At 44.1% G+C, this 20,788-nt stretch overlaps 2 protein-coding genes and 1 pseudogene across 3 annotated transcripts in view; all 3 read left to right on the top strand.

Moving 5' to 3' along the window:
- LOC136626513 (arylsulfatase H-like) overlaps positions 1-8,882 on the top strand; it is a 41,257-nt pseudogene extending 32,375 nt beyond the window's left edge.
- LOC136625585 (arylsulfatase H-like) overlaps positions 1-20,788 on the top strand; it is a 381,691-nt gene that overhangs the window by 46,999 nt on the left and 313,904 nt on the right. The window lies entirely within an intron of this gene.
- The window catches only part of LOC136625584 (arylsulfatase H-like), a 111,757-nt gene that overhangs the window by 32,391 nt on the left and 58,578 nt on the right, over positions 1-20,788 (top strand). The window lies entirely within an intron of this gene.

The following is a 20,788-nucleotide window of genomic DNA, read 5'->3' as shown; positions in this document are numbered from 1 at the left end:
ACATGTATTTTTGTTAGCCATTAAAAGGTATCAAATCTACAGGATTACTTGGTTTCTCTTGCTGGGAACAATCACATTCAGCTCTACTGGCTAACACGGTACCAAACTTTTTTCATTACCACTACATACTGAATGGGAAACCATTGGATAACACTGATATGGAAAAGAACTTGGGGATTTTAGTTAACTGTAAATGTAATTAAAGTAACCAGTGTCAGGCAGCTGCTGCCAAGACAAATAGGTCATGGGGTGCATTGAAAGAGGTCTAGGGGCACATGACAAAAGCATTGTTCTTCCTCTTTACAAGTCATGGGTCAGACTACAAATGGAATATTTAACACAGCTTAGGGCACCGATACTCAAGAAGGAGATATCAGAGCTTGAGCGGGTACAAAGGCAGCAACTAAAATAATAAATGGATTCAGCGTGAGATTATCAAAATTAGGATTATTTAGTTTAGAAAAAAACGTCTGAAGGGCGACCTAATAGCTATGTATAAATATATCAGGGGACAATACAGAGATCTTTCCGATGATCTGTTTATACCCAAGACTGTGACAAGCGGGCATCCCCTACGTCTAGAGGAAATAAGGTTTCATCAGCAACACAGGAGGTGGTTCTTTACTGTAAGAGCAGTGAGACTATGGAACTGAGGAAATGGTGGTGGTCTCACCAAAAGAGTTTAAAAGAGGCCTGCATGCTCTTTCAGGGGTGTAACAATTTTACACGTTACTGAGTACTTCAGAAGGGTCAGTGACCTGGGGATTATTCTGATTACCAGATTGGAATTGGGAAGGAATTTTTTCACTAAAATGAGGAAAATTGGCTTCTACCTCATCGGGGCCTTTTACCTTCCTCTGGATTAACATTGGGGAAGGGGGGTGGGAAAATATTAGGCCTAGCTAGATGGATATGTCTTTTTTTCAGCCTTACACACTGAGTTACTATGTTACTATTATTATCATGTTATTGTTCTTTATTGAAAATTTGAGGTTAGAATTTTTTTTAGGTTTTCTTCTATTAGTTTAATTATTGTAATTGTTTCTTTATTTTAAGAAATAAGGAAACTCCTTTTCTGCTCTTCGTCTCTTTTCTCCATGTTCACACACCACTGATAACCACAAATGCATTTATTGGAAAAAGCAAGCATGGACTTTATGGGGATAATGTGCAAGAAATGGACTTTATGGTTGGTAAGTCATAAATATGGTGGTTTTATATATTAGTAATGATGTAATATGAACTAATTTTACAAGCCTTTTAGCCATTCAGGAGAGGAAAATGGGTAGAAAACTGTCTTATATACTGTTTCAAATGTATGCCATTTGTTACCTATAGGTGTACTTATCGTGTATAGTATATGATTCCACATTTTATAAGCAGTATAAACAAATTAATTATTTAGTGGCTCATAATTTGATCACTGAATCTTGTTTTCCAGGTTCAGTCGTTAATGCTATTGATAATGCAGGACTAAAGAACAACACAATGATCTATTTTGCCTCTGATCAGTCCAAACTGGAGGATGGAATGGGATATATAGAGGTGAGAAACAAGTTCATAGAGTGATATTATACTAGCTATAATTGTATTAACAACTGTCCTAGTGTCATAATAGAAGTTTTAATTGTTGATGGATGTGGAGCACTGGTGTAACTGTAGTGGATGCGGCTGCACCTGGGCCCAGGAGCCATAGGGGGCCCATATGGGCTCTCCTCTCCATATAGGGAGCCGCGTACTATGAATAAACCATTATAGTTGGAGCCCCTGTTTCAGATTTTGCATTGGGGGGCAGAAGCTTCAAGTTACGCCTCTGATGTAGAGACTCCAATCAATCTCTGAAATGAAGGGGCAGAAGCTCTCAGTTGAGCACCGTGTCTATTTGGTACTGTTCGCCTCTTCCCACAGAGATGAGCATATTTATGTACATACTAATAGAAAGTGTATTGCTCATACATGGCTACAGCTAGTTTCACACCTGCACCTAGGGTTCCGCTTATCTGCTCTGTTCAGGGAGGAGCAAAGGGGAATCCCCATGGCTGAACATCTCAAGACAGAACTGAATAGCACTGAATGGATACCATTGACTATAATGTTCAGTTTCTGCTTAGCTGCTTTGCTTTTAGATAGCACTTTTTCTTCCGGTATTTTGAGTTGGATCTCCGGCAGGATTTCCAGAGATTCCAACGCAGATATGAAACCGGCCTAACACTGTCTTGCCTGATAGGAAATTGTCCTGGTCCAAGGGCAGTCAGACACAAATGGTATTGTGCACAATTTGATTTATAATACATTCTATTAGTTCTATTTTAATATCCCTCATAAACACTGCATAAAATGAGCATCCTTTAATAAATTACATTCATACGGGGAATTTCAATATGTTCTTATGATATAAAATTCCAGGAGGAAAAGGTATGGGTGGCTGGGAAGGCGGTATTCGAGTGCCAGGGATAGTCCGGTGGCCTGGCATTATTCCTGCTGATGTAAAAATTGATGAACCTACAAGTCTAATGGATATCTATCCGACCGTGGTCCACCTGGGGGGTGGTGAATTGCCTAAAGACAGGTTTGTGTTATGAGATCTTTTTATGTCTTTAGATTTTTCCTGTTGCATCCATAGCTTTCACTGCTATTGAGTTGTCATAATACCCTCAATGATATTGAAAACTGCTGAGAGTAGGCTGCAGGGCTGAAACAGAGTTGGACCCCATTGATCAGGAGGTTTAACACATCCTAGCGAAATGCTTTTTATGTATTTGGAATGAAAGCTGAAGTAACTTTACAAATAGCATTCATTACAAATTTCCTAATCTTTCTACGGCTCCTATGCAAACCTATATGTCTCCAGCCACCAAACGTTGTGTAGTCTCATCCTGCAGCCATTCTCTCTTCTATTTGCCCCCTACTTATTGGTAACTTAAATTTAGTATTTTGGGACAAATGGAGAAGAGTAATATTGCAATGTAAGAATACCCTTAAGTTAAAGATTAACTCCAGCTATGATGTTGGAGTTAATCTTTAACTTAAGGGTATTCTAAAGGTGCATTTACACTGCAAAGATGATCGCTCAAAAGATGGCTTTTGAGTGATCATCATTTCGCATAATCTACTACTTGGCACTAATGCCTATTAGTTCCAAGTGGCAGCATGTGAGCCACCAGGAGCTGTAATCAGGGAACACACCACCTACTGTTCCCTGATCACTTTCACTTTCATCTGCCTGTGGCAGATGAGAACAGCTGAGACAAAGCAATGTTATCAGCTCTCCCCTGGCAGAGCACAGTATGTGCTCCTGCTTATCAGCTGTTCTGCTAAATGATGGTTTTCAAGCAGAATTTAAAACCGTCATTTGGCAGAAAACTGAAAGATGCCCACATTTAGACAGCTTTTGAGAGAATATTTAGTGATAATCGTTGAGTCTAAATGGGCCTTTAGCCTTGTTTAATTGGGTCGGGGAGCGAGGGAAGATTCTTTTAAACCAGATGCCCATACTATGTTTCCGACCTATTTGGTTGCTAATGCTTTAACCCTATGGTGTCAGAGGGTATAGTAGTAGTGAAGGGAGTGCTACCTCCCCATGATTTATACACACCTGTAGGTATTCATTCCTACATGATACTGTTTGCCTGACTCTATTGTGCTATACACTGGACAATAGGGGTTCTGGGTTTTTAATTGCTCACATAGATAGTATAAAATGTTATTCGTTTTTAATATTAGTTATATTTTTAGAAGACCCAATATAAAGTTCTTATAGGTGTAGTGGCCCACAGTTAGTGGGGCCCCTCTTTTATGTAGTATGCATTAGACACAACGATTATCGCTGGAAAGACAGCTTTTGAGAGAATATTTAGTGATAATCATTGAGTCTAAATGGGCCTTTAGCCTTGTTTAACCCCTTCATGACATGGCCTATTTTGGGCTTAAGGACGCAACAATTTTTGGCGGATTTTCTTCTCCGTTTATCAAAAGCCATAACTTTTTTATTTTTCCGTCGACGCGGCCGTATGAGGGCTTGTTTTTTGCGTGGCAAACTGTAGTTTTTATCGATGCCAATTTTGGGTACATAGACTATATTGTAAAATTTTTTTTTTTTTTAATGATAGCACAGAGAGAAAACGCATCAATTCTGCCATAGATTTTTTTATTTTTTTTTTACACCGTTAATCATGCAGCATAAATGAGACTTTCCATTTTTTCTGCAGACCGGTACGGTTACAACGATACCAAAATTCTAACATTTTTTTTTTAGGTTTTCCCACTTTTCTGCAATAAAAACCCTTTTTTTTGGAAATCTTTTTTCTATTCTAAATTGCTGCATTCAAAGTCACGTAACTTTTTTATTTTTTGATGTACAGAGCGCTATGAGGGCTTATTTTTTGCGAGATGAGCTGTAGATTTTACTGGTACCATTTTGGCGTACATACGGCTTTTTTGATCACTTTTATTGCGTTTTTAGTGAGGCAAAACGCTAAAAATGAGCATTTTGCCTCAGTTTTTTAGCTTTTTTTTTAGCGTTTTTTTCCGTGCACAGTCAAAAGCATGTGCACCTTATTGTACGCATCGTTACGGACGCGACAATACCAAATATGTGGGGTTTTATTTTTTTTTTTAGCTTTTTTTATGCTAATCTGAGAAAAAGCATAAAAAATGTTTTTTTTACTCTTTTTTTTACATTTTTTTTTAATTCCTTTTTTAAATCTTTCTTTTTTTTTTACACTGTTTGTGTCCCTCTGAGGGACTTTAACCACTGCCCTGATGATCGCTGTCATAAGGCATGGCAGAGCTACTGCTCTCCCATGCCTTATCGCTCATACAGCGATCTCAGGCATAGGCAATACAGGACGCCAGTGTCTGGCGTCCTGTTGCCATGGTGACAGGCCGGGCTCTCGCGATGACATCGCGAGTTCCGGACGGAGACACAGAGGGAGCCGCGCTCCCGCTGTGAACTCTTTCCCTGCCACGATCTACTTAGATCGCGGCAGGGAAGGGGTTAACAGTGGCGGGCGCATCTCTGATGCCCCCCCGCTGTTGCAGCGAGACGCCGGCTGTGACTGACAGCCGGCTCCCGCTGCGGGATAGCGCTGGATCATATGTGATCCCGCGCTATCTCCAGGACGTAAGTTTACGCCCTGTTGCAGGAAGTACCCCGCTCCCAGGACGTAAACTTACGCCCTGCAGCGGGAATGGGTTAATTGGGTGGGGGAGCGAGGGAAGATTGTCAAGTATAGTTGAAGCAAACACTTTTTCCTACTTTTTTCTTATTGTTTTTGGTTACAAAAGAATAATTGATGGAAGGAATCTGATGCCGCTACTCACAAGAGAAGCACTTCACTCAGAACATGAGTTTCTTTTCCATTACTGTGGGACTCAGCTACATGCAGTCCGTTGGCATCAAAAAGAAAGTAAGTACTCTGTATAACATTCACTATCATAGGTGCTGGAATCCATGGCATGGTTTTACTGTGGTTAAGGGCTTATTCAGACGACCATATAAGCAAACAAGCTTGCTGAAGTGCAATGCATTAGCAAGGTTTTTGATATAGATTTTTGCACATAGTACTGTATGTTTTGTGCATGCAGGGATAGTTCACACGCACAACCTTTCCATGGATTAAAAGGCTAATTAGCCTAATGAGGTCCAGATGTTTTTTTTCTGCGGCTTTGCACAGTGCTGCACACATTCCCTTGCATATTTATCCACAGTCTTCTATGTGGGCCTTTACTGTGCAAAACTCAGAAAAAAAGAACACTACTTTTTCCGCATGCCCAAAAACAGCTCATGTGAACAAACCCATTGAAATTAATGGCTTTTATTCTCTGTGTTTAGCACAAAAACACACTCCATTAGGGTCGTGTGAAGAAGCCTTAACACTATGGGTTTTCTATGTTCTGCTGATTCCACATGGGTTTTCTCTGGTTTCACCCACCCAAAAAATCATATTGGGTGGGTGTAGTGTAATTGGAGCCGAGAGAACTCCTCCACAATGTATATTACTACCTACCTGCTTGGTAAACCTGATATGAGAGCTTTAGGTATACAGCTCTACTGAAAATGTTGGTGCTGGGTAGATGAAATAAACAATAGTAGTCATTGTTATGTCTATCAACATCCAGTGCCATCATGAAAATGAAATGGTAGGCTGTCAATGCTTTACATTTATGGCATCTTACAGAAAAGCAAGTAGCACTGCAGTGATGCTGCGCACCATGAATCCCCCTACTTGAATGAGAACTATTAAGGACTAGCTGATATACCCGGTCTTGCAGTTCTGAAGTTTTCACCTTGCTTTCAGGTCAGACCAGGGTTTAGCAGTGTCTCTACCTTTCCTGGAGCTGAGGGGTGTGGTGGTTGGATGAGTGATGTCAGTCCTCACCTGTTTCTGATTGGTCCTGCTCCTATATAAGCTATGCTAGAATTGACCTCAGTGCTGGTCAATTTTCAGTTGCTGTCTGGATTGCTGCTGAGGAGCACAGCCTGCCACTGGAGCTCCTCTACCTTGTTGTAGTTGCTGCTTCAGCTAAGGTACCATTGATTGTTACGGTGTACTGTTCCCTTTTTATATTAGGGCTCCCTGGTAGGGAATTATTAGTGGCCTAGGTACGAGCTGTAGGTCCTCACCTTTCGGAAGCGATCGGCCCACCAAGTAGACAGGGCTCCCTCCGGGGGTAGGGGTTTGCAGGTAAAGGATTTCCCTTAGTTTTGTATTTACGTTGTGCTTGTTAGTTTTGTTATGCACAGTTGTGTCGGTTCTTTTGTTTACGACTATTGCACACCCGGCTTTGCCAGAGTTAAATTGGTACAGGTGTTTATCTGTTTGCATGGAAAATTTTATGAAGTGATGGCTAATTCAGAAGACCAAGTAATACAATATGTATACACATAGAGGAGCATTAGATTTTCCTCAGGCTGCATGTACTGATATCCCTCTGCAGAATGTGGCACCCCCCTCCCACTTGCCTCCCTTTTTACCCTTAAAGGTAACACCCCTTTTTATTTAAATTAACCCCAGACTGGAGGTTACAGCCCCTTCTTAGCCTTAAAGGCATGCTCCATGCCTGCAGTTCATGTTCGTTCTTCTGCTCAGTAAATACACAGAGGTGACTTAGATTCTTTTTTTGTATATACACATATAGGAGCGATAGATTGTCCTCAGTATATACACAGAGGTGAGCTAGATTCTTCTCAGTTTACAAATAGTTTCCCTAGGCTTTAAGGTTTCTGAGAAATGAACTATTTCATGTATCGCTGATTTTTTCACGCTTATAATTGGTTATTGAAGTTGCGACCACTTTACTTTTCTTATTTAGGATTTTAAAAATTGCTTGTGCCAAATTTCATGTTTGAGGTTTAGATGCATGTTATTAGTTACATTACATAAGGGGTCACTTACTTTTGCACTTAGAATTAAATAATTAAGCTGCGACCCCCTTTACTTTTCCTATTTAGGACCTAAAGAATGCTTGTGCCAAATTTCACGCTTGTACAACACTAGATAGTTACATAACATAGGGGGTCACTTACTTTTGCACTTAAAAATTGAATAATCAATCTGTGACCCCCTTATTTTTCCTATTTAGCACCTATAGAATGGCTGCGCCAAATGTCAAGTTTCTAGGACACCAGGAAGTTAGAGAATTAGATTAGGTAGATTAGGGGTGCACTTTTGCACTTGGCATTGAATACTTCAGTTGTGACCCATTTACTTTTTACTACTTGGGGCCTAAAGAATGCTCATGCCAAATTTCATGTTTGTACAACACCAGGAAGTTAGAGAATTAGATTAGGTGCATTACATAGGGGTGCCAATACTTTTGCACTTTACATTGAATTATCAAGTTGTGACCCCTTTACTTTTTGTATTTAGAACCTAAAGATTGGTCGTGCCAAATTTCATGCTTGTACGACACCGGCAAGTTGCATTACACAGGAGTGCGCTTACTTTTGCAATTAGCATTGAATAATCGAGTTGTGACCCCTTTACTTTTCCTATTTAGGACCTATAAAATGCTCCTGCCTAATCTCATGCTTGTATGACGCCAGTAAGTTAGATGCTGAAAAGAAACATCTCCATGGATTTTAGGGCATACTGTGGTTGTGTGAACCTGCATCATGCCTTCTCTTTCATAGAATTGCCACACATCCTATATAGAAAATGAAAAGCATTTATATTTTGTCTTCCTAGGTGGCGCTATTTGGAAAGCTCACTATATTACTCCAGTCTTTTCCCCAGAAGGTGCAGTAGGTTGTTATAATAGGAGATTCTGTGCTTGTGAAGGAGACCATGTCCATCACCATGATCCACCATTATTATTTGAATTATTAGCTGACCCTTCAGAATCCAGCCCTCTGGACACTCGTGTAGATCCTCAATATAAGGGCGTACTACGCAGAATAAAGATGGCAGTGACAGAACATCAGAAGACAATCAGTGTGGTGCCTCAGCAGCTCTCTTTCTTCTATAGTCTTTGGAAGCCCTGGTTACAGCCATGCTGTGGGACATTTCCCTTCTGCTGGTGTGATAAGGAAGACCACAATGTAACAGGACTCCTGGGATGAATTCTTTGCTGCACTTTGGAGATCTTGGGAAACCTTTGTCATAAACTCCTGTTTTTATAACATCATGTGATTGCTGGAAGCCATCTAAGAAATAAGTCATATGAACCCACCAAATTTCTAAGAAACTTGATAGACTTAACAGACCATGAACCTATCGCCTATCAGTGGATTAACCGTACTGCTATTCACACATCCTTCACTGTTGATTCCAGAAAAAAAAGCTTTTTTGCTTCTGATTTATCTCCTATAATATCTACAATTGGAAATAACCAATTTTTTAATACTGAACTATTGAAGAAATTTTGAGATACTCAAACCGCCTTACTAATCTGCCATTGCGTACAGCAATCTATAAACAATTGTCACAAACTGGTAGTGCGTCTTTTTTAGTATTATATGTATTACAGGGCTCAGAAATATGATGGTCTAGAGCAGTATTTCTCAACTTCAGTCCTTAAGTAACCCCCGACAGGTCAGGATTTGAGGATATCCTTTAGAGAGAACACCTGTGGCAATTTCTGAGGAGCGGATGATAATTACATGGCCTGTGCAATACTAAGGAAATCCTGAATACCTGAACTTTTGGGGGTACCTGCGGACTCTAGAGCATCAGTCCCGATATCCTGCTAGTAAGCATATTGCTAGTCTATGAATGCTCCTATGCAACTATTTTGCACTATTATGGAAGCCCTAAAGGTATATTCACATGTTGTAGAAATGCTGCTGATTTCCATAGCAGAATTGGCTGTAGATATTCCACAGCATTCTATAGTACAGGAAATATGTATGAGATTTCACAAAACTCATCCACATGCTGAGAAGAAAATCCATTGCCTCAATTGACCTGCAGGATCAAGTTTGAATGCACTGTATGTCAATTTATACTGTGGATTTTCAATGCGGATTTCACCTCTTCAAATGAAAGGGGTGAACTCCATGCCAAAATCCGCATGTAACACATGGATCAGTCCACAGCAGATTTTCATCTGCAGAAATTCTACTACATATGGACATAGCCATAAAGCAACCCTCTGGTCCAGGGGACAAGATTTTTAGGGACTGAAGGGCAAGAGTTATATTACCTTGTACCATTTTTTTTTTCCCAAGTTCAGCCACCAATCTGCTGGGGCTTCTCTTCAGTCTTTCAACATGGCCATGGCACTGCTGTCACTACTCGATGCACACTATGCATTTGTAGTCCAACAATGCATGCTGCTTTGATTGGTGAGTGCTGCTTACGTGAGTAGTGCTGGCTAATCAGAGTCGCGTGTAATGTCTTAGTTTACTGATGCACTACCAGTGCACAATACAGATCAGGAAATCTAAGAATCGCCATGGACATCTTGGAAGTATAAAAAGAAGGCCCAAGAAAGAAGCAAACCAGTCGCTGAACTAGGAGAAACATGCCACTAGGTAATATATTCTACCCCTACTTTGGTCCCTGGACAAATTTTGTCCTGGGATCAGAGGTATGCTGTAAAGGAATTGACCCGCATTTAACATTTCTCACCTGTCCATGGGATAGGTAATAAATGTCTGATTGCTGGAGGCTCCACTGCTGTAACTCCCATGATCACTAGAACGGCAGTCCTGAATCCACCATTCCTCTTCATTGCACAACTGCACTGAGGAGTTTGAATGGAGTGGTAATGGAGTATGCACATTACTGATGTATTCATAGTCTATCTGACTGATGTAGATAACAGGGCGGTACTTGGCTTTCCCTGTCAGTCTTATAAACTTTAAACAATGTGTCAGTGTGTATGCCAAGAGCTTCACTCTGTCTCTGTCAGCTTTCCTCTCATAGTACATCCTGATGCCATCTCTTTCTTAGAAGTGACAAATACACACCTGGTCCTTGACATGATGAATATGTGATTCTTCGGACTAGGCCACCATCTTCCATTGCTCCATGGTGCAGTTCATATGCCTATTGTATACACTTTCCTTGGTAGACAACATGAGCATCCCTACTGGTCTGCTGATATGCAGATTCATACGCAGCTCTGATGCACTGTGTGTTCTGATACATTTCTCTCATACCCAAAATTACCTATTGACTTGGATGCCCATGATTGTGTTGCCTTTTCTCTAGTTGTCCCACCTTGATCCACCTTTCATAGATACTAACTAATAGAGATGAGCGAGCACCAAAATGCATGGGTACTCGTTGCTCGAGTCAAGCTTTCCGCAATGCTCGAGAGTTCATTTCGAGTAACGAACCCCATTGAAGTCAATGGGTGACTCGAGCATTTTTGCATATCGCCGATGCTCGCTAAGGTTTTCATTTGTGAAAATCTGCAAAACCTACGAAAGTGATGGAAATGCCACAGAAACGGATAGGGCAGGCGAGGGGCAACATGCAGGACTGCATCTCAGGTTCCCCGGTCTCACTATTAAGCCACAATAGCGGCAAAAGTGCCCCCCCCCCCCCCCCCAACCATTTTTACTTCGGACAAACCCTCATTAGTAAGGCACACCTTAGCTAAGCACAACACTACCTCCAACCAAGCACAATCACTGCGGGCGGGACACACCGCTGCCTCTTCTCCTGGGTTACATGCTGCCCAACCCCCCCGCACAACCCTGCGTCCGCAGCGCACACAAAAGTGCCCCGGCGCAGCCTTCAGCTGCCCTCATGCCACACGCTCGCTTCATAGCTACACCACCCTCATGTCTATTTATAACTGCGTCTGCCATGAGGAGGAACCGGAGGCACACACTGCAAAGGGTTGGCAGGGCCAGGCAGCGACCCTCTTCGATAGCCCACAATGCTGTTGAGAATTGATAATAGATTGACGTTCCATCTTCATTCCAATCCTTTGCCACCTCCGTCAGGAGCTGCAAACGTGGGCATAAAATGGAGTCCGCTGCCAGCCCAGCACTTCTACACAATGCAGCAATACTCGGTGTGGGAGGTATGTGAGCGGGCCCTGGGTCAGCCTGTGTCCCAACAAACACCTTGTGTGGCCCAAGGCGCTGCGAGTGACATAGCAATGGGGACTCCATGTGTCCACACACTACTCATTCTGTTTGGGTGTCGGATACCTCATCGACAACGCAAGGGGTAAACCATCTGCACTCTGCACCCTACCCAATTCTGTCAGTGTTTTGGAGACAGACAGGTACAACTCTGCTATGGCAAGTCTGTGTGCACCCACAGCATGGGTGGCTAACAGGAACACACAGACGGTACATAAAGAAGTCCCATTGCAGTGCCCCGGATAGCTGAGGTTACGTGAGAGGAAATACATGTTGGCTGTGGCCCACACGCCATGCCCTAGTCAGTCTGGGGTTTTTGGGGGGCCAGATAGGTAGAACACCGCGATGGGAAGACTTAGTGCACCCATAGTATGTACAGACCCCTGTAATCCCGTAGCAAAGGTATAAGCTGACCCCAGTAACAGTTATGTTGCAGAAGTCTAGGCAGACCCCAGTAACATTTCTGTAGTAACAGTATAGACAGACCCCAGTAACATTTCATTAGCAGAAGTATAAGCAGACCCCTGTAACATTTCTGCAGCAGAAGTATAAGCAGACCCCTGTACCATTTCTGTAGCAGCAGTATATGCAGACCCCTGTAACATTTCAGTAGCAGCAGTACAGGCAGAGCCCAGTATTTGTAACATTTCAGTAGTAACAGTATAGACAGACCTAGTAACATTTCTGTTGTAACAGTATAGACAGAGCCGAGTAACATTTCTGTAGTAACAGTATAGGCAGACCCCAGTAACGTTTCTGTAGCAGCAGTATAGGCAGAACCCATGTAACATTCAAGTGGCAGGAGTATAGGCAGACCCCTGTAACTTTCTTGTAGCAGAAGTATAGGCAGGCAGGCAGACCCCAGTAAAACATCTGTAGTAATAGTATAGGCCAACCTCTGAAACATTGGGATTAGAGATGAGCGACCGTACTCGACCGAGCTTGATGCTCGTTCAAATATTAGGGTGTTCGAGATGCTCGTTACTCGAGACGAGCACCACACGATGTTCGAGTTACTTTCATTTTCTTCCCTGAGAAATGTGAGCGCTTTTCTGGCCAATAGAAAGACAGGGAAGGCATTACAACTTCCTCCTGTGACATTCCAGCCCTATACCACCCCCCTGCAGTGAGTGGCTGGGGAGATCAGGTGACATCCGAGTATTAAAATCTGCCCCGCCCGCGGCTCGCCACAGATGAATTCTGACAGAGATCAGGGAAAGTGCTGTCTTGCTGTAGCTGCCATAGGGAGAGTGTTAGGTGTTATTTTAGTCTTCAAAAACCCCAACGGTCCTCCTTAGGGCCACATCTGACCATGTGCAGTACCGTTGAGGCTGCTGGGAGCAGTGTTGTACAATTTATTTATTTTTTTTTGTATATCGGGCGTGCAGACCATTGCGTCCTCAGTCTGCAGTCATTTTAAAGAGTATAGGGGCGGTACTGGTGAGGCAGGGACAGTGGGAAAGGTGAAGGAGATATACTGTCTATATAGGCAGTGTGGTTGTTCCCAAAAAGTTCAAAAATATACTATATTTGGCCTGCCTGTCACTGCCTTCAGTTTCCTGCATCTCAGCTGGGGGTAGTAGTTGGTGAATTAATACCCAGCCTTGCGTATAATTGTTTCCTGCCTCTGCTATGCGTTACGTACGCGAAGTCAGCCTCCAACAGGGAAATCGAAATACAGTGTATATCACAGGCAGTGTGGTTGTTCCCAAAAACGTCAAAAATATACAATATATTTGGCCTGCCTGTCACTGCCTTCAGTTTACTGCGTCTCAGCTGGGGGTAGTAACGACTCGACTCGAGTAATGAGCACCCGAGCATTTTGGTGCTCGCTCATCTCTAATTGGGATACCATGAGCGTAGGCGAAGGCCGTAAAAATTAGTTGGATAAGCGTGTAGGCATGGTCCCCAAAAATGAGTGTACCAAGAGTACAAGTGTACCTCTAAAAATTTATCAACTGAGAGGGCAGGTGAAACCCATAAACATTTTTTTTAAAGATACAGCTCACTGTTGCTTAATTTGTAACACAGCCTGGAGACAGCCCTGTTGAAAAAATTGGTTCATGTAACAGTCTCAATACTTTTGAAACTTAGAAAAATTGTAAAAACATTGGTAGATGTAGATGAGCCTTTTGGGCCGCAGAAAAATTGTCCGTTCAGAGCGATGACATGTTGTTTCTGGAGGAGCAGTAGCTGGAGGAGGACTAATGTCAGAGACAGATTGACAAAGATAAATGCCCCGTTTTCCCGGTGATACAGAAGAGTGCTTTTTTCTGCGGTTGCAGTGAAAAGATTCTTTAGGTTCCGCTGCTCTCTGCTGGTGGAGAAGAGAAGTCTGAGGAAATCCAGGCTTTTTTCATCTTTATGAGTGTAAGCATGTCGGCACTGGCAGTTGACAGGCGGGTACGCTTGTCCGAGATGATTCCCCCAGCTGCACTAAACACCCTCTCTGACAAGACGCTAGCGGCAGGGCAAGCAAGCACCTCCAGGGCATACAGCGCAAGTTCGTGCCACGTATCCAGCTTTGACACCCAATAATTGTATGAAGCTGAGGCATCACAGAGGACGGTGGTACGATTGGCTACGTACTCCCTCACCATCTTTTTACAGTGCTCCCTCCAACTCAGCCTTGACTGGGGAGTGGTGACGCAGTCTTGCTGGGGAGCCATAAAGCTGGCAAAGGCCTTGCAGATTGTTCCCCTGCCTGCGCTGAACATGCTGCCTGATCTCCACACCTTCCCTGCTACTTGCCCCTCGGAACTGCACCTTCTGCCGCTAGTGCTGTCAGATGGGAAGTTTACCATCAGTTTGTCCACCAGAGCCCTGTGGTATTGCATCACTCTCGAACCCCTTTCCTCTTCAGGAATGAGAGTGGAAAGGTTCTCCTTATACCTGGGGTCGAGAAGGGTGTACACCCAGTAATCCGTAGTGGCCAGAATGCGTCTAATGTAAGGGTCACGAGAAAGGCAGCCTAACATGAAGTCAGCCATGTGTGCCAGGGTGCCATTACGCAACACATGGCTGTCCTCACTAGGAAGATCACTTTCAGGATCCTCCTCCTCCTCCTTCTCGTCCACAGGCCATACACGCTGAACAGATGGGAGGCAAGCAGCATGGGTACCCTCTGCAGTGGGCCCAGCTGTCTCTTCCCCCTCCTCCTCCTGCTCCTCCCCCTCCTTCTCCTCCAAAATGCGCTGAGATATAGACATGAGGGTGCTCTGACTATCAAGCGACATACTCTCTTCCCCCGTCTCCTGTTCCAACCGCAAAGCGTCAGCCCTTATGCTTTGCAGTGAACTTCTCAGCAGGCATAGCAGAGGAATGGTGACGCTAATGATTGCAGCATCGCCGCTCACCATCTGGGTAGACTCCTCAAAATTTCCGAGGACCTGGCAGATGTCTGCCATCCAGGCCCACTCCTCGGTAAAGAATTGGGGAGGCTGACTCCAACTACGCCGCCCATGTTGGAGTTGGTATTCTACTATTGCTCTACGCTGCTCATAGAGCCTGGCCAACATGTGGAGCGTAGAATTCCACCATGTGGGCACGTCGCACAGCAGCCGGTGCTCTGGCAGATTAAACTGATGTTGCAGGGTCCGCAGGGTGGCAGCGTCCGTGGTGGACTTGCGGAAATGTGCGCAGACGTGGCGCACTTTGTTGAGCAGGTCTGACAAGTGCAGGTAGTTTTTCAGAAACCGCTGGCACGTGTGTGAGGTTGCCGAGCTGCAGAGCCGCAACCAGGTTACGGCCGTTGTCACACACGACCATGCCCGGTTGGAGGCTCAGCAGTGAAAGCCAGAGGTTGGTCTGCTCAGTCAGAACCTGCAACAGCTCGGGGGCCGTGTGCCTCTTGTCACCTAGGCTGAGTAGTTTCAGCATGGCCTGCTGACGCTTGCCCACTGCTGTGCTGCCACGCAGTGCCACACCGACTGCTGGCGACGTGCTGCTCACTTTTCTTAATTGAGAGGTAGAGGTTGCGTAGGAGGAGGAGGGGGAGGGTTTAGAGGAGGTGGCATAGACCGCCGCAGATACCAGAATCGAGGAAGGATCCACAATTCTGGGTGTGGGTAGGACGTGTGCGGTCCCAGGCTCTGACTCGGTCCCAGTCTCCACCAAATTCACCCCATGTGCCTTCAGGGATATATAGTGGCTCTGCCCACCAGTACGTGTCCATGGTTAAGTGGACCTTCCCAGTAACCGCATTGGTGAGGGCACGATTTATGTTGCGGGAGACGTGCTGCTGTAGGGCTGGGACGGCACACCGGGAAAAATAGTGACGACTGGGGACCGAGTAGCGTGGGACCGCCATCATGTTTTTGAAGGCCTCCGTTTCCACAAGCCTGTACGGCAGCATCTCCAGGCTGATTAATTTGGCAATGTGCACGTTTAAAGCTTGTGCTTGCAGGTGGGTGGCGGCGTATTTGCGCTTTTGCTCCAACGCTTGTGTTAGTAACAGCTGAACGCTGCGCTGAGAGACGTTAGATGGCGTGGAGGACGGTGGAGGTGAGGGTGTGGGTGCAGGCCGGGAGACGCTCGTGCCTATGTCCTGGGAGGGGGATTGGATCTGTGTGGCAGGTTGGGGCACAGAGGAAGAGGCAGTGGTGTGAGCCGGAGGCGGTGAATGTCCGTCGTCCCACCATGTGGCGTGCTTGGCCATCATATGCCTGCGCCACAATCAGAGGCAGCACTCACCAATTCATTGAATTTAACCATTGATTAAATTCAATGAATTGGGCAGTGCTGCCTCTGATTGGCTGAGCCCAGGGACCAATCACAGGCAGCTCTCAGCTGTCATTCAATAGCAGAGAGCTGCCTCTGATTGGCTGAGCAGTCTGACCAATCAGAGGCAGCTCTTTCAGCAGGTGGGATGCTACTGTCGGCCCCATTGACCAGAGGTGAAACCCCTGGACGTGATAGCATTGAGGGGTTTCACATCCAAGGAATCCCCTGCTGCAGCTGTCACAGCCACAGCAGGGGATAGCGGGCAGCACTTTTTTTCTGCGGAAAAATGTGGCCAGGTCAGTTATTTTGCGTGCCACCCGCTTCAATCATGCAAATTTTTGAGCGCATGCGTTATGCGCACGAAAATTTGCACTTTAAATTGCCTGTGTGACTGAGCCCTTACCATTCTATTCACACTCCTCAGTGCAGTGAGGAAAAATGGTGAATTCAGGACTCCTTTTCTAGTGAACATGGGGCTTCCAGCAGTGGGGCCTCCAGCAATCAGACATTCATTACCTATCCCTTGGACAGGTGAGAAATGCTGAATGTGGGTTAATTCCTTTAACCCCTTAGTGACCAAGCCTGTTTGCGCCATAATGACCAGGCCAAATTTTGCAAATCTGACATGTCACTTTAACATGGAAAAACACCAGAAAGTGAGTTTTGCATATCCAAGCGATTCTGACATAGTTTTTTCGCCACATGTTGTACTTCATTTAGGCGGAAAAAATAGACCGATGGAATTTGTGTTTATTTATTAAAAGCGCCAAAATTGGGCAAATTTTGAAAAAATCGCCTTTTTTTCACATTTCCAACTGCAATATCTTAAATATGTGCAAACATAATATAGAAATTTTTGCTAATATATATATTTCCACCCATTTACTTTATTTTGGGCAGACATTGGAAAAACTTTCGTTTTTTTTTAACCATTTAGGAGACGTACAAATTTTACATTACTTTTTAGCATTTTGAGGAACACTTTGTTTTCCTAAACCAAGCCAAGATTGGAAAGGCTCATGAGTGTCAGAATAATAGATACCCCCACAAATGACCCCATTTTAAAAACTACACCCCTTAGTGTATTCACTGAGGGGTGTCATGAGTATTTTGACCCTACAGTTTTTTTTTCAGGAATTAATTCAATTTAGAGGAGAAAAAGTAAAATTTCATATTTTTGCAAATCTGTCATTTTAAAGACATATTTTTTTCCTATAGTTTACAAGAAAATGAGGATTTACACCCCAAAATGGATACCACTGTTTCTCCTGTGTTCAGAAATATACCTATTGTGGCCCTAATGCTATATCTGAGTCCACAAGGGGGCCCAAAATGAAAGGAGTAGTCAGTGTCTTTCAAAACAGAAATTTTGCTTGAAGTCCTTTTAGGCCCCATAGCACACATGTAGAGTTTTTGAGCGCCCAAAACCATAGAAAACCCCTACAAATAACCCCATTTTGAAAACTAGACCCCTTAAGGAATTTATCTCGGGGTGTACTGCATATTTTGACCCCACAGTTTTTGAATGAATTCAAGTCAAGCAAAAGGAAAAAATTGTGATTTTCATTTTTTTGGCAATTCTGTCATTTTAAAAACAGCTTTTTTTGTACAGCACACATATGAATGAAGACTTGCACGCAAAAATGGATACCCCTGTTTGTCCCGTGTTCAGAGACATACCCATTGTGGCCCTAATCTTATGTCTGGATGCACAACAGGGCCCAAAATGAAAGGAGTAGTCAGTGGCTTTCAGAACATAGATTTTGCTTGAAGTCCTTTTGGCCCCATTGCCCACTTGTAGAGTTCTTGAGCGCTCAAAACCATATAGAACCCCCACAAATGACCCCATTTTGAAAACTAGACTCCTTAATGAATTTATCTAGGGATGTACTGTGTATTTTGACCCCACAGTTTTTGAATAAATTCAAGCAAAGCAAAAGGAAAAAATTTGGATTTCCGTTTTTTTTGGCAATTCTGTCGTTTTAAAAACAGCTTTTTTTGTGCAGCACACATATGAAGGAAGACTTGCACCCCAAAATGGATACCCCTGTTTGTGCTGTTTTCAGAAATATACCCATTGTGGCCCTAGTCTTATGTCCGCATGCACAACGGGGCCCAAAAAGAAAGGAGTAATCGGTGGCTTTCAGAACATAGATTTTGCTTGAAGTCCTTTTAGGCCCCATTGCCCACTTGTAGAGTTTCTTGAGCGCCCAAAACCATAGAAAACCCCCACAAATGACCCCATTTTGAAAACAAGACCCCTTAAAGAATTTATCTAGGGGTGTACTGTGTATTTTAACCCTACAATTTTTGAATAGATCTAAGCAAAGCAGTAAGACAAAATTACGATTTTCATTTTTTGGGCTATTGTGTCAATTTAAAAACAGTATTTTGTACAGCACATGTATAAATGAAGACTTTCACCCCCAAAATGAATACCCCTGTTTGTCCCGTGTTCAGAAACATACCCATTGTGGCCCTAAAAGACTTACAGGACACATGGCTAGGGCTACAATGAAAGGAACACCCGATGGATTTCAGGGTACAACTGAATAAATTTAAGGCCCCATTGCCCACTTATAGAGCCATTGAGCGGCCAAAACTATAAATGACTTCAAATGACCCCATTTTGAAAACTAGACCCCTTAACGAATACATCTAGGGGTGTACTGCGTATTTTGACCCCACAGTATTTGAATGAATCTAAGCAAAGCAGAAGGAAAAAGTTACGATTTTCAATTTTTTTTGAAAATTTTTTAAATTTTCAAAACAGTTTTTTTGTACAGGGTACATAGGAATGAAGAAATTCACCCCCAAATGGATACCCCCGTTTGTCCCGTGTTCAGAAACATACCCATTGTGGCCCTAATTTACTTACAGGACCCATGGCAAGGCCTATAAAGGAGGGAACACCCGTTGGATTTCAGGGCACAACTGAATAAATTCCAGGCCCCATTGCTTATTTGTACGGAATAAAAATTGACTCCCTAAAAATTCCCCCCCCCCCCGCCCACCCCCTTCCCCCACACACACTCCGCGCCCTTTTCGGCATTCGCAAATCTTAGATAAGTTATAATGTGAACTGTGTGGTATTTCCGAAGACAGGGGTATTTTCCGATTACGGAGGCTGGTTGGAATGGGCCCATGGGGCAATAAAACCGTGTATCCCCCCTCCTCTCATGCTTTTTGGGGGTCATTTCTTGACCTCAGTGGCGGGTACGGGGTGTAAAAAGTGGCGCTCTGTGAGTCTCCGTAAGCTTGCTGAGGTGCGGTGGTCTCACACAGAAGACGCTCAGCAAGGTGCTCCTGGAACTGCAGGAAGGCAAGCGTTCCCGGGGCTTCTTGTAAAATACGTATTACTGGTAGCGGTCTGAATAACGCCGGGCTCATGCAGCCGTAGGCGGAATCCGCAGCGAATCCCAGCTGTAAGCCGGCCGTGACCCTGCGTACGGCCACGTAATGTACTGCGCATAACTGCCTACTCACACAGGCGGTCATGCGCAATACATTTTTTTTTTCATTTGCATTTTCCGCACCGTCGCTTAGCGATGACACGGGTACCTGCAGCCCGTATACAACGTAGTTGCATATGGGCAGCGGGTATATCTATGACCATGGAGCACAATAGGCTCTATGCTTCGGATAGCCGCGGTAAAAAACAACCTGCTCCCTTCTCTTTTCTGTGAGGGGATTACTCAGTTCCGACCCACTAATGTGAGCGGAATTGTGTATTCCAATGCGATTGATCTGCGTATTAACGCGGATCAGACGCATGCGGAATCCGTAATTCCGATCTTGTCATGTGAGACCGACCTAAGGTAGATCGCTACTTTTTTATTACGTGACCGGGGACCGCTCAACAAGGCCACCCGTCACTGCTCCAGGCTCTCGGCGACCAACGGTAAGGAGATTTTAAATTTTCTGGGCTCCCCGACTCCTATGCATGTGTCCGATGTTTTGCCGGCGGTCGCATGTGCAGAATCCGGGTAAGTTCACAGATGAGGATCGCGTCAGGGTGCAAATACGGAGGCCTCCGGTAAAAAGTTTCATCTCTTCTCACCGATCGCATCAGTGAGGGGAGATGAAACTAACTTTTTAAAAAAACTTTTACGTGATCGCCATTATCCATTGGATAACGGCAAACGCGTGATGAGGAACCGCTCACCGCGGCCCCCCGTGAAATTTCCAGGATCTTGGCTAAGTTTTGTAGCCAAGAGCAGGGAGATTTTAAGTTATCCTGGCAATCCACGGCTTTTGCGCATGCGTCTACCGCTTTGGCGACGGCCGCGTGCGTAGAAGCTGTGGTAAGGTCCGCGGATAAATCCGGGGGCCTTAGGTACGTAATTTCATCCTCCCTCATGGATATGATCCATGAGGAGAGATGAAATGTAAGCGGTTTAAACTTTTTTTTAATTACTTTTTTACACTTTTTTTTTAAATTACTTTTTTACACTTTTTTTTACTTTAAATGATCACTGCTATCCATTGGATAACAGTGATCATCTCTGCAGGGACATCCCT

Source organism: Eleutherodactylus coqui, chromosome 4, assembly GCF_035609145.1.
Source record: "Eleutherodactylus coqui strain aEleCoq1 chromosome 4, aEleCoq1.hap1, whole genome shotgun sequence".
Lineage (NCBI taxonomy): Eukaryota > Metazoa > Chordata > Amphibia > Anura > Eleutherodactylidae > Eleutherodactylus > Eleutherodactylus coqui.
This window is presented reverse-complemented; position numbering and strand designations above follow the sequence as displayed.